Source organism: Sapajus apella, unplaced genomic scaffold (assembly GCF_009761245.1).
Source record: "Sapajus apella isolate SASKATOON/1434 unplaced genomic scaffold, GSC_monkey_1.0 scaffold32, whole genome shotgun sequence".
NCBI classification, from domain to species: Eukaryota; Metazoa; Chordata; class Mammalia; order Primates; family Cebidae; genus Sapajus; species Sapajus apella.
Window position 1 is genome coordinate 12,798,484 of NW_022436972.1, and position 14,671 is coordinate 12,813,154.

Sequence of the window (14,671 nt, forward strand, 5' to 3'; positions counted from 1 at the left end):
AAACAAACCAGGCTGGAGCCCCATTGTAGAATCCTCTCACTTAGGGAGAGTCCCCCATTAGTCCACCACCATCGAAAACAAGATAATGCCAGTCAGACTTCTGGACAGGCAGTTACCCAACACGGCCATCAGAATGTTAAAATAAAACTTGAGACAAATTAAAATTAACAGAGTTTAATTTAGCAAGGGTAAAAAAAAAATCACAAATCAGGCAGCCTCTAAAATCACAGCAGATTCAGAGAGACTCCAGGGAAGCCTTATGGCCAGAGCAAATTTATAGGCAAAAAAAAAAAAAAAAAAAAAGGAAAGTGATGTACAGAAAACAGAAGTAAGGTACAGAAACAGCTGGATTGGTTACAGCTTGGCATTTGACTCATCTGAACACAGTTTGAACAGTCAGCAGCATCTGAGTTGCTGAAGTATGGCTGCTGGGATTGTCTGAGTTCCAGCTACTGTTATAGAAGCATACTCCTAAATTAGGTTTTCTACTAAGGCCACCTACTTGTCTACCTACTAAGTTAGGTTATGGTTCATTCTCAAGGACTCAAGTATGGAAGTATGGAGGTTTTCTCAGGCCATGTTTAGTTCAATTTAACAAGAACAAAATACACAGACTGTGTACCTTGCACTACTCCTGAATGTCTCCCATACCAGGTTTCCATATAAAAGCCCTATGGAAAATGTTAAAATGTAAGATGGTATTTAGAACAATAGTTTACCATCTTCTCGGGTTGCTGGTTCTCCAATTAAACCTGCTTTCCTCCCACCAAACTTTGCCTCTTGTGTTCTGTCTGGCTTTCTACCAGCAGGCAGCCAAACCTAGGCCGGGTTACACTACTTTGTTTTTTCGTTTGTTTGTTTATGAGACTGAGTCTTGCTCGGTTGCTCAGGCTGGAGTGAAGTGGTGTGATCTCGGCTCACTGCAACCTCCACCTCCTGGGTTCAAGAGATTCTCATGCCTCAGCCTCCTGAGTAGCTGGAATTATAGGCACGTGTCACCATGCCCAGCTGATTTTTGTAGTTTTAGTAGAGATGGGGTTTCACCATGTTTGTCAGGCTGTTCTTGAACTCCTGACCTCATGATCTGCCTGCCTTGGCCTCCCAAAGTGCTGCGATTTCAGGCGTGAGCCACCATGCTCAGCCACATGACTCTGAAATGTAGATTCAACCATACAAATTAGGAACAATTTTATTACACAGAAAATTTGTGGTATATGTATGAATTTTTAAAATATACCATGAGCATAGTCTCATGTTTTAAAAAAGTTGTTCAATGGTAGGCAACTAGCTTATCTGAATTTTTCTGTTAATATTTGTGTAGTTTTTGTTTTGTTGTCTGCTAGTATTTGCTAGCAGGAAAGATACTGCAGACTCCAAAAATTTGAAAAACATTTCTGGGAGAAAAACATATGTTACAAACCATATGATCAGGCTAATTGGCTATCAGAATTATTAGGATATATAGCAAACACTTCAGTGGCCTCCCCACTCACTTGCTACCATTGTTTGTTATGGCAAGAGGGAGTTTCAGACCAAATTTGGCCAAATATGTAACGAATGTTTATTAGTAAGCTGGGACTAAAAAGAGTCAGAAGACCAATTCGGTACGTTCAGTGAAATCCAGTGGCCTGCCCCCACCCCCAACACAACTTCATCATATAGTCATTCTAACAAGGTTCTCACATGAAATTTTCAACACACAATAAACAAATACGAGACAGTTCAGGGAGACTTTAGGTCAGATTGGGCTGCAATATTTTCAATTAAATGGAAATGGAGAGGGAGCACAAGTCTAAAGAGAGATCTAAACTTGCACTGCCCCTGGCAGTAGCCAATAGCCACAGGTAGCCCTTTAAGTTTAAACTTAAGTAAATAAGATTAAATACAACTCAAAAATTCAATCCCTCAGTTGCACTGTTAGAAGTAAAATTTCGGTGCCACAGAAGAAATAGCACTTGAAGATAAATCCTCTCAGCAAGGCAATTACTTCCATAGAAGAGTGCGGCTAACGGATGGAGCAATGGTGGCTGCACACCTGGACAAGGGGGGAAGGGGTAATTATGCCTGACGGGGGTCGTCCCTACTGCTGTGTTGTTCCCCTATTGGCTAGGGTTAGACCACACAAGCTAGACTGATCCTGACTTGTTATTTTAAAGAGAGCAGGGGCCAAGCTGGAGTGGCAAGGTGGGTGTTTTGATGGGAAGGATGGTTACGGGTGGGTCAGAGAAGGTAGCCAGAGGTGACCTAGGTCAAACAGGTGACTGGAGCAGGTGACCGGGATGAGTCAGGATAGAGCTGGGGGCTGGGAGAACAGATGTGAACTACTAATTAAACCGGTGGAAAAGGTTGTTTACTGGAATTACAGGAATGCTAAACTTTAAAATAGAGAATTAAAAAATAAGAGAGCTGAACATACTGACATATTGATTCTTTGAAGAGAAACTTGGGGTTCACTATAACATGCACCAACTATATTTCAAGTGCTCAATAGCCATCTGGCACTAGTGGCTACCATATTGGACAGTGTAAATTAGACCATTTCCGTAACTGTAGTTCTACTGGAGGATGTCTGTAATAGATATAAGGCACACTTTAAAAGAATGCTGGACTTGTCAGATCCTTAGGCCTTAAGCCTGACAGTGCTTGTTAACAATCAAAACCATCCCTCTTTAAAATTCTTCCTTTTAGGTAGGCCTAGAGGCCAGGAAACTATATTCCATAAACTATAGGCGTTCTGGGTCATACTCTGTCAATAATAAGCTCTCATGTGGAATATAAAAGTTAGAAGGGATAAACTGTTATTCCACATTCACACCTGCAGCCAGGGACAAGCCTTTCTGCAGACAGTAGACAGTGAGATTTTGGGAGGATTTTGGGAGTGATTTCCACGTGTCCCCCTCTTCATCACTCACTAAGGGTGGATTATCAGCTGCAGCTTCTTTTGATCCCAGCACTTCCCAATTTCCTGAATTCTCCAAAGCAGCTTCTCTGACCTTCACTTTCTCAGACCTAATAGTAGGTCTACAAAACGTTAAATCCCTTTCTCTCACTGGTCAAACTCTGGTACACATGCACTCACAAAAGGTAGAAGAGCCAATACTGATCTTATTATCCTACCATATTTCTTGAACATTACCATTTCCTTAATTAAAAATTATCTCTAATTCACAATTTATGCTAATTATTACACTTCTGGGGCAAGTATAGATAGTGATATTGTAAAGCTTTGCCTTTTTTTTTTTTTAAAAAAAACCCATACATCCTTTTTATTGTTAAGTCATAAATAGGTATCAAAATTAAAAGCAAAAATTACAGGGTAAGACTTAACAAAACTACTAGGAGGGTCAAAGGAAGTGAAAATGGGACTAGGCGCAGGGAAATATGAATTAATGAACGTGGGAAGGACAAGGATGGGGAGAACAGTGAGCATGTGCTGAAGATAGGGGAGAGGATCTGGTGAAAAATTTGATCTTAGACAAGCGCCTCGGTAAAGACATAATGGGATAAGATTTCTAAACCCCACTATGTGCTTAAGAGTCATCCTCTCCCTCCTCAGCCTCTTTTTCATCATCCTTGATCAGCTCCAGCTGGTCATCCCCGATCTTCATTATCATCATCATCCAGTAGGTCCCCTCCTCAGCAGAGTCATCTGCAGCCCCCTCAGACTCCATCTTCACATTAGTCTCATCTTTCTTCACGGAGCTGCTGCTCTGCTCCTCTTCTGACTTATCATTCTTCATCTCTACTGCTTGTTTGCTCTGTTCCTTTTCAGTTTTTTCCAGGTTTTCCAGGAGAGAATCCACTTTTTGTTTTATCTGGGTCAGTTCCTTCTTAATGGCCTGAAGGTCATCTCCTTTCAACTTTCCAGACTTGGAAAATCCCCACTGTCCACTCTTAGAATTGAAGCCACTTTTGCCCCTTGGTGAGGTGTTTCCTGATACACGCTGACGTTTCGAGGGCACTGCAGCCCGAGCAGCAGGAGGAGGAGGTACACGTGCTGGGTAACTGTACATCCTATCATAACAATCCTGTTGAAAGTCATAGTCCAAGTCAAAAGGGGAGCCGTACATCTCCGCTGCAGACCGTTTCACACCTGCTTTTCCTCGGTTCACTTTTGGCTCTGCAGCCAAGTTAGTATCTAAAACCTGGCCAGCAATCATTCTGCCATCCTCTCCAGCTACAGCAGCCCGGGCATTTCTCTCATTGACATATTGAACGAAGGCAGAGCCCTTATGAACTGAGCAGCCCACAATTTTGCCATACTTCGAAAAGATTGCCTCCACGTCAGATTTCTTGACCACGAGAGTGTTGAGATTCCCAATGAACACACGGGAGTTCATGGAGCAAGGAAGTCTCTTGTTGGTAACGTTACTGGCCATTGTGTTTGATGATAAGGTTTCTCACAAACCCAAAAACAGGAGGGAGGAGGCAGAAGAGATTCGATTCTGAGTCTCCTACTCCCGGGTTCTATGTGGAGAAGCTGACTGCTGCTCAAGGTCAGCAACGTGGACACAACCGCTCAGTCTTCGTCCAAAGCTTTGCCTTTAAGCATGTCTGCGGTGAGGTCTCCAGTTAGGAAATGTAACAGGCTAAGTAACCTCTCCTGAAATGCAGATTTTTGAAGAGGATACTTCAAATGTTAACTAACTGCCTTTTGGGGGAGGACTGACCTCAACTAGCATTTTGTTGTCTATACTGAAGTACTATTTTGTAAAGTAAAGTAGAAGGATTTAAATGTAAAAGGGAGAACATCTTTTGAATGGGAGAAATCTGTCATTGTTCAGTTCCGGCAGTGTTAAATCTTAGTCCATGTTGTGGAAATCTATGTTTGACGGAAGCACAGTTTAGAAATCTCTGAATTAAATACTACTTGGGTATTATGTAGTATGCACAAATGGAGCTCAGAAAATTTTCTGGAATTTGAAGTAATTGCCCAAATGATTTCTTAGAGACCTGACAGATTTTAATAGCTCTCATTCCCTAATTTGCTTCTGGGGAAGTAAATGGCTCAGTTAGAATCTCTAGTTCACAAGCTTTCTTATTATTTACATGGGTTTTCTTTATTAGACGTCCAAACCTTGTGGTTACCACATGGGCTTAATTTCAACTAAATTCCTTTGTCACTGCCATAAAAGACAACGTGAAAAAAAGTCACAGTATCACACCTTTTGGAAATCTGTGCATACCAGTGGAAGTGAGGAAAGATGTTGTGAAGCAGGTCAGCAACCTGAGGAAGGTGGGAGGCAAGGTGAGTTGCAGGAAGAGGTGTGAAATCATTTGCAGCTACAAGCTCATTTGCAATTAAGAAGCAATCTATTTCTGCAACCCTAAAGATTTGAAACTTTTAAGGGGTCATAAGTCAAACACAAATTACTGTAAATTAGCTCAATCTTTAGTTTTTACCAGCACCTTGCCACAATCAGCAATCTAGAGTCAAAGGCCACATGAAAGATCGTTTTAAAAGTGGTTTTAGGACTGTAGAGAGATGCTGCCTCCTAAAAAAAAAAAAAAGCCAATCATCCAACAGATGAGTTGATAATTCTTAAATCCGAAAAAGTTCATTTTAATAATGCATTGACTACTAAGCTAGTTCATTCTGAGTCCCCTGAGGTTTGGGGGCTCACCTTGTTCAAGGACAATTAAAATATTTTAAGAGCCAAATCAGTGGAATGACCTCTAAGGAGAAGCCAATGTGAATGGAAAAGAGCTGGTATAGATAACTACGAAAAGGTAGGCAATGCTACTGTGATGAAATTTGTTCTTTAGCTCCAAATGGGCTCTTGGGGCCAAACCTGAGCCTGGATACACTCTGTCTGGCCGTAAACCACCTACGGGAGAGTTCCCAGTAGAAACTGTTCGCTTTCATAAAATGCTAGAAATATCGGCCATGATACTAATTGTTTCTTAGAATTTGAGTGTGTGAAGTCTGAAGTCTGTAAAGCACTCAGTGGTCGGAATAGGAACCTGGGGCTGGGAATTTTCTCCTCTGCAAAACTCCTTCTATTCAAACACAGTACTTAACACTTAGCCAGCGGACTATTAACATAACAATTCAGCTCCTGCCAAGAAGGCAAAACAAACCTCTAGTCAGCCAGCACCAATTACTCTCCACAGGTGGTAAGAATAGAGTCCTCATGTTAAACTCATAAAGCCTTATTTTTCCAGGCCAATCTTGAAAATTTTTAAATGTGATCTCACTTTTTTCCATGACTATGGCTCCATTCTTTTTCCACTGTTTATTTTTTTTTTTAATGGAATGACTTTTTCCACCCATGACCCCTTGAGTGGTCACACCAGTGTTTCCCATCAATTCATCTTTTCTGCTTTTTGGATACTTTTATCCATCCTCCAGTTCCTTTATCTTCCTTTCTGTGGTAAGTGCCGAGGGAAATTGTTTTCTTTACTGTTCTCATGAAAGCTGCTCAATCTTGCAGCCTGTTATCTGGACTTCTCTTTGGAAGAGGCTGGCACGTTTCCATCTCAAAGTCTCCATATGCTAATTTATGTACACAAGTTTTATCCATTTTCATCCCTAGATAATGGCCCCTTTACAAAATGTAAGAACAAGAAACATAACAATAAAACAAATGCAGCGGGGCAGGGGGAGGAACAAGAGCATGGGTCCGTAGTGTAATTCTTCAGACCCTGAAAACCCAAGGAGTACATTCTTTAGTCTACAAAAAAAAATAAATAAATAAAAATAATAAAAAGAAGGCTTGGTTGGGCTCTAGTAAACCACACCTCCTATCAAGGTGCCTTCTGGAAACTGAGGCACAGAGGATGTAGGAAGCCTGTCCAAGGACATAGAGCTCAGATTAATCCTGGGCCTCCTGAATCCCGGGCCAGGGCTCCTTTCCACCTGTCATGATCCCAGTGATTGGACATAAGTCCACTCCATGGTCACACACTCACCACACATAATCTGAGTCAACCAGACACATGTTGGATTTGGCCATCATCATGTTTTACCAAGTGGAACTTAGTATGTCTAAGGCCAGGTTTCTTGTATCTCCTGAATAATTGAAACATATGCCAATACAAAGCCTGCAAGTGACTGGCTGGAGCCAGGTCCTGGTCATCCTGTTAACTGCTTGGGTAACCGGGCCAGTCTCAAAGGCATTTCTGACAGGGAATCCCTGACTTACTGCACCTACTACTGGTTCTTTGCCTCTGTTTTGAGCTTTTTCATTTCTGAAAGTCAACTCCCTTCTCTCTGAGACACTCTCACTACTTACCTTAATGCTCAGAAAATGCTAGCACTGAAGGTCTAGAAACCTCAGCACATAGGCGTCCCTGGTCATCCCAGCAGTGAGCTATAGGTTTTGCCTCTCCTGTGAGCTGCTATTGTGATGCACTCTCTACCTTTAACTTGAGGCTGGCCATCTTGCATTGCAGATATCTATAAGTATTACATGTCCTGGAAGACCAGATATCTATGTTTACTTGCATCCAACTCACTCATTCACAATATTTGTTAAATAGTAAATAGTAGTAATATTATTTGTTTGGTACTTAAAAATCCTCAGAATAACGTGTTTTTGTACACATGTATTTTTGAAGTCCAGATATCAAGTCATAGTTATAGAATATATCACTATCCCTATTTAATAGGTAAAGGAAACTGAAGCTTGCACAAGCAGGCCTATGCTTATACATCTATGCAAGTGGTAGATCCAGGGACAAACATCCAGGTCTGAGCCCTGAACCAGTGGTCCTAATCCCTCTTCTCCAATGCTTCCCAAATCCCAGTGTTCCCTGACCCATCTCTGGGCTTACTTTCCATATCCACATGTGTACTGAACCCTGTGTGTAAATGGGAAGGAGGAATGGGGCAGAATATCAAGCCAAACTTCCAGTCACCATTTGTCCAAGACTGACACTGATTGTAGGTACGGGGAAGACTCCCACTGCTACCTGTGATTAACGACAAGGGACGGGCTCTTGGAAGCTCTGCAAATCCCTTTCCTGGATGTCAGTGAGTGAGAAGCGCAGATGTGAGAGCTGGCACACAAAAAGCATCTGTCCAGAAAAAGCACATGGAGGTATAAAGATGGGAAATGGGTTGTTTATTAACAGAAAGTTAGCCAAGTAAAGCATATCTTATTCAAACACTAAAATATAAAAGAGAACTATGATAAGTTGACAACCTATCAAAAATATTTTAACAAATCAAAATAAGACAATTTCTTGGCTGAAAACATACTGCAGGAGAGAGCATACTTTGAGTTTCCTTAAAATGTTTTTCAAAATGGTACCTTGATTCTCATTCTTCTTCAATTCATATGACAGAAAACACAAAAGACATGTCCAATGTGTATGTACCACAATACTTGTTCCTTAGCTTAGAGCAAAAATTCACAAACTAATTTCAGTCATGAGTGACTTGTCACCTTTTCTCTTCCTGGAGTCCTAGGCAATCATTGGAAGAAAAAAATAAAGCTGTTTCAAACAATGAAAATTTGGGGGAGATTTTACAATTGTTATGGGACAGTTTTCTGGGAAATTACATCTGATTAAAAGCAACGCCTTTCTAACCCCAATAGTTAAGTGCATCTCAGTTCTACCACTTCACTTCTTTAGGACTCAGTTTTCCTTATCTATAAAATCGGGGGAAAATGTCTATCTTTTGAGACAGTTGCAAGGATCAAAGGAGATAGCAGTGTGTGTGTAAAGGAGTAGATACAATGCTTCACAGGAATAGTTCAATGTATGGTCTTCATCGTTAAACTTTAGACCTTGTCGTGCAGGCAGGGAGGGCGTGAGTTTGGTTAAGGCCAATGTGTTTTTGTACATATTTGTCTGATATCGAGTCCTCCTCTCTTGGAGAAGCTCCTTTTCTCAGATGGAATGCAGGGAGGGCCGCAGCAAAGACATTGCTGGCACTGTGAACAATGAAACCTTGGCCCAGCATAGAAACCTCAGAAAGCACAAGCGAAAGAGCTGCAGAGGCCCTCACAGGAGTGAAGGATTAGTACACTGCCACCATGATAAGAATGCTTCTGTCTGTTCCTTTTTGTTTGTTTTTAGAAACCTGGTCTTGCTCTGTTGCCTAGGCTGGAGCACAGTGGCAGGATCATGGCTCACGGCAGCCTCAGGCTCCTAGGCTCTAGTGATTCTCCTGCCCTGGTCTCCTGAGTAGCTGGAACTATAGGCATGTGCCACCATGCCCAGCTGTTTCTTGTCTTTTAAAGGCACCTTTGGCCTTCTTGTGAGGCAGGTAGAACCAGAATTGATTCACCCGCTTGGTAGTTGAAGAAACAGAGTCACACGCTGATGGGGAGCTCTAAGTTCCATCATCACACGTATGACCAGAGGCAGGGCTGGGACACAAACTCAGGCATGAGTCCTGTGATAGGAATAGGAGCTTTGATTCACTGCCTTCACTCCGATACTGCTGGAAAGGAAGCTAATAAGGCTCAGTACTGCAGCTACCCCTCTGGAACAAAATAAATGCCATTTTCATAGACCCTATGGTGTCCTGCATTACATGGAGAGAAAAATAAAAACATGGTCCCAAATTTCCAGAGTACCATGGTCCAGTGTAGCACTGCTCAGACTGATGTGCACAGAAACAGCCAGCGGGTTTGTTAAAATGCAGGTTCTAGTTCTGTAGTTTTGGGATGAGGCCCAATGTCCCGCATTTCCAACCAGCTCCTCGTGAGGCTGAGGTTGCTGTCCAGAACCACACATTGATCCTCGAGGGTCGAATGGAAATTGCATAGACTTTGATGGCCATCACGTCAGGCCTGAATGCTGACACCAGCCTTAACTAAATATGTGACCCTGAGGAGCATGCCTTTGACCTCTCTGAGCTCAGTCTTTCATCTTTATAAAATAGAGCTAATGGTTCCTGTTCATTTAGCATGGTACTTTTATCTTTAGCACTGTTATTAGAAATAAATTAATGACTTGATAAAAGTGACAGGTCTAGGGCTTGGCATCTAACAGGGGCAGCATATTATAGTTGTTCATGTCAATATTAATAAAGATATTACCACTGTTCCAGAATAGCAAATGTTTCATTCTATTATACCTGCCACTTTCAGATTCTTCATTAGCACCTACAGGTGTTCACCAGTTTAAAACAAACAAATAAACCAAACACTACCCAATCAGAAGCAGAAGTTTCTGCTGTATCATTTGCCCACATCTTCACGACAAATACATTTGCTGGAACTAACCACATCTCTACACCTAAGAGTTAATACATGTCTTTTTATTCCCTCTGACATGGCATTATGAAAAATTTCAAACTTACAGAAAAGTTGAAAGAACTGTATAGTGAATATCCAAATACCCACCATTTAGTTTCTACAATTAACAGGTTTTTGAAATTAGGGTCTACCTATTTTCCCATTCCTCTATTAATCCATATATCCATCTTTTTTTTTCAGGGATGGGGGTGCTTGTCATAGTAGGTTTCAGGCATCAGCGTATACAGCTCCCTGTCATCATTCATACTCCGTCCTCTTCTTTCTTTGGCCCAGGAGTCTATGCAGATCTATGACACAGACACAAAATTAGATCCCCAAAGCTATAACTGAGACAGGACTGTATCCTGAAGGCCTGATAGTACTAAATTGGGATCCATCAGCTTGGAAAGTGATTTTTATACAAATCCAGAGTAATGGATACCTTTAAGCCTTTCACATTTCTCAAACAACTATCCTACAACTTAAAATAGGATCAGTTTGCTTCAGCTACCTGACCCAGAAATTCCAATAAGAACCTTAAAAGACATTTCACAAACCTCAGAATGACAAAATAAAGACTCCCAGCACAGATAAGCTGTGCAGCTCAGACTTTTCAATAGACATATTTTCTCTTAATGATAACTGTCATTTTGTGCAAAAAAAGGAATTACTCCTGACACTGACCTTCTTCAATAAGAAAATAAAGAATGCACATAATCACCACATTTCAACATGAAATCTTCCAGGAGAAGGGCTAGGCTCCAACAATATTCTGTCAGAAAAGTCCTGACCAGAAAACACAAAAGCAAAAGTGCATAAGTAAATCTGCAAGACAAACCCTGGATACATTCTACCCTTGCTTTGAAAATGCAACGTTAGGCCGGGCGCAGTGGCTCACGCCTGTAATCCTAGCACTTTGGGAGGCCAGGGTGGGTGGATCACCTGAGGTCAGGAGTTCAAGACCAGCCTGGCCATCATGGTGAAACCCCATCTTTAAAAAAAAAAAAGAAAATGCAATGTGAATGCCAAACCAGACTCCAGTCGTGGTACGTTCCTAAACTAATTACTCACGAAAATAAATATTCCAGTGGCAAAGGGTCAGAAAGAAAGGCTTAGGAGTCAGAAAGTGCTGTATTCAAATATCAGGCATGCCACTTACTAGGTACTGCCGAAGCAAGTCTTGTAAACTTGACCCTCAGAACTTTCTTCCAAAAAATGTGTGTTAGTCCATTTGTGTTGCTATAAAGGAATAACTGAGGCTGGGTAATTTGTAAAGAAAAGAGGCTTATTTTGGCTTATGGTTCTGCAGGTTGTACAAGAAGCATGGTACTAGCATTTGCTCCTGGTGAGGACTTAGGAAGTTTCCAATCACAGTGGATGGCAAAGGGGTAGCCAGTGTATCCCATGGTGAAGGAGAGAAGCAAGACAGCTGCCCAGCTCTTTAAACCACCAACTCTAGCAAGAGCTGATTACCACGGGGCAGGCATTCCACGAGGGATATTCCCCCATGACCCGAACACCTCCCATCAAGCCCCACCTCCAAGATTGGGGATTATGTTTCACCATGAGATTTAGCAGGGACAAGCATTCAAATCACATCAACATAGATACCCAGTACTTCTTCACGGAATTACTGACAGCATTGGAGAAAATGCTTTCAAAATCCCAGCACAGTGGCAGAGCATGTAGAAGCAGCTTCCTTCTTACGAAATTATGAGGAGGGGGAGGTGACACTTTGACCCTTTATTTTTATTTATATAACAGTGACTTTATGAAAACAAAGCGCACCATCATTACATCAGGATGCGCAGTGTTGTGGGAGAGATTTGCAAAACTTCCGCTTGAAGTGCAGGGCAGATGATGCCATGTGTTTGAAGTCTCATGGGCGACACACCTTGGCATCATGAAGTAGAATGGCATCCCTGGCCACTGCCAAGCTTTCCCCCGACATCTGTACAGACTTGTGATTCCTGCTAGAGCCCTAACCCATGGTCTCCTTCCCGTGGGCTTGTAGAGTGATTTACTCTGGGCTTGGGAAATAACATCTTTTCTACAGAATGCACTCGTTGTGCAATTCTCTCAGGGATTCTGGGCGAGTTGATATGAGGGACTTTGTGATGGGGCTAACTCTGTGCATAGACAGTTAGCTGGAGAAGAGACTCCTGAAATAAATACACTGTCTCCTGAAAGAACTGGAGCAGAATTAGGGGTTGCATCCTGTTTGAATGGAGACAACGGTAGAACGAAGTTGCCCTGATTCTGTGCAGATCATATGAGGAACTACACTGTTTGTCATGCTAATTCATACACACAGCTTCTACACTGGATCCCATGACCTCAGGGGAGGGGCTGATGAGTGGTGAACTAGTGGGGTGTGAGTAACCAAACTCCCTGGGAAGAAAGGAAGAGTGGGCTTGTGGGTTGAGAAGAAGGGGCCCAGGAAATGCACCTTCTCATATGGCTGTGAGAAATAGTAATTTATTATTTTTTAATCATTACCTAAGGTCAAAAACTATAAAGAAGAAGCATGGCCAGGTTTTAACTCAAATGGGGTCCTGAACTGGGAGCCTGCTGTAGAGGAAGGGCTGGAAGCTTTGGAGCCAGAGGGCCACTGGTGTGGAGCCAGCCTCTGCACTGGTGAGTGTGGCCTAGGCAGGCCACTTGTTTTGAAACTCAGGTTTCTCTCGGGGCAAGTGTGAACAAAGCCACCTGCAACTCTTGGGGATGGTATGACCATCAGAGCAATGCACACCAATTGCCCAGTGTGCAGTAGATGGTGGCATGTTATGTTTGTATATGATAAAGGAAGATGTGCTATAGGAAATCACTCAGGAGAAGCACACACAGAGAGGGCAGACTATCTGAGGAAAAATATCTCCCTCCTTAGTTTTGATATACTAATATCATAAAATTACCCAAGACAGTGCAGAACTCAGGTAGAGAAATCTTCCAAAGGAGTGATGAGTTCCCTGGGGCTTTCACTTCAGCTTCTCTCCTATATAAGTTCTATTTCAGAAACTCATTTCAGTTCTAACATAACAGTATTTAGGAGGAAGAGTTAAACCTTTCTCCCCATGAGTGCCCTTAACCAACACATCAAGAGCCCAAGTACCAACAGATTTCCAACTATCTTCATTCATTTCTACTTAACTTTTAAAAAAATAGTTTTGGTAAGAAGTAATTCCTCTTCTTATATATTTCTAAGGTTCTTAAGTAAATCATGAGCCCCACACCAACAGCAAAGTAGGATGTCAGACATATTTTTAAAAAGTAGTAAAACCTACATTTGATGAAATGGATAGGAAAGAAAGACCTTCTACAAATTTATATACACTCTGTGTAGTTTGTCCTGCCACAGTGAGCCAATTGAAGCCTCTTACACAGATAAATAAGAAGAGCACCAGCCTGGGCAACACAGCAAGACTCCTTCTCTTAAAAAAGAAAAACATTAGCCAAGCATGGTGGTACATGCCTGTAGTCCCAACTACTCAGGAGGCTGAGGCAGGAGAATTGCTTAAGCCCAGGGGTTCAAGGCTGCAGTGAGCTATGACTGCACCACTGCACTCCATCCTGGGAGACAGAACGAGATGCTGCCTCTAAAAATAAAGAACAAAGAAAACAAACAGGTTTTTTTTGTTTGTTTGTTTGTTTGTTTTTGAGATGGAGTCTTGCACTATTGCCTGGGCTGGAGTGCAATGGTGCGATCTCGGCTCACTGCAACCTCTGCCTCCTGGGGTCATGCGATCCTCCTGCCTCGGCCTCCCTAGTAGCTGGGATTACCAGGTGCACACCACAACATCTGACTAAGTTTTTGTATTTTTAGTAGGACGGGGTTTCACTATGTTGGCCAGTCTCGTCTTGAACCCCTGACCTTGTGATCCACCTGCCTCGGCCTCCCAAAGTGCTGGGATTACAGGCGTGAGCCACTGCGCCTGGCCAGAACAAACTTTTAAAATGTAATACAGAGTGGGAAGCAAGTGAGAGATGAAGTATTACCTGTCAGGTACAATGTGCACTATTCCCGTGATGGGCACACTAAAAGCCTAGACCTCCCCACTACGCAACACATCCATGGAACACACCTCTATGTGTACTCCTAAATGCATACAAATAAAAACTTAAAGAATCCAATCCAAAAACAGTAATGCAGAAAGTATCAAGTGAAAAGCCTAATACTAATGAAAATAAGTATATCATGCCTTAATACAGCACGTTTCTTTAAGTCCTAGATATTCTGATGGCAGATATTACGTATCCCTAGCTTGCAAACAAGAAAATTAAAGCATGCAATTGCATGGATTTTTATTTTGATGCACTACAGGATAGACCTGAATCCAGGTCTTTTTTTTTTCAGACCGAGTCTTGCTCTGTCACCCAGGCTGGAATGAAGTAGCAGCCCGATTTCAGCTTATTGCAAACTCCACCTCCTGGTTTCAACCAATTCTTCTGCCTCAGCCTCCCAAGGAGCTGGGACTATA

At 42.2% G+C, this 14,671-nt stretch overlaps 1 protein-coding gene and 1 pseudogene across 2 annotated transcripts in view; both read right to left on the bottom strand.

Annotated features, from left to right (window-relative positions):
- Positions 1 to 14,671, bottom strand: part of LHFPL6 (LHFPL tetraspan subfamily member 6) — a 255,257-nt gene that overhangs the window by 35,233 nt on the left and 205,353 nt on the right. The gene's annotated exons all lie outside the window — the stretch shown is intronic.
- Positions 3,248 to 9,004, bottom strand: LOC116562342 (annotated as a pseudogene).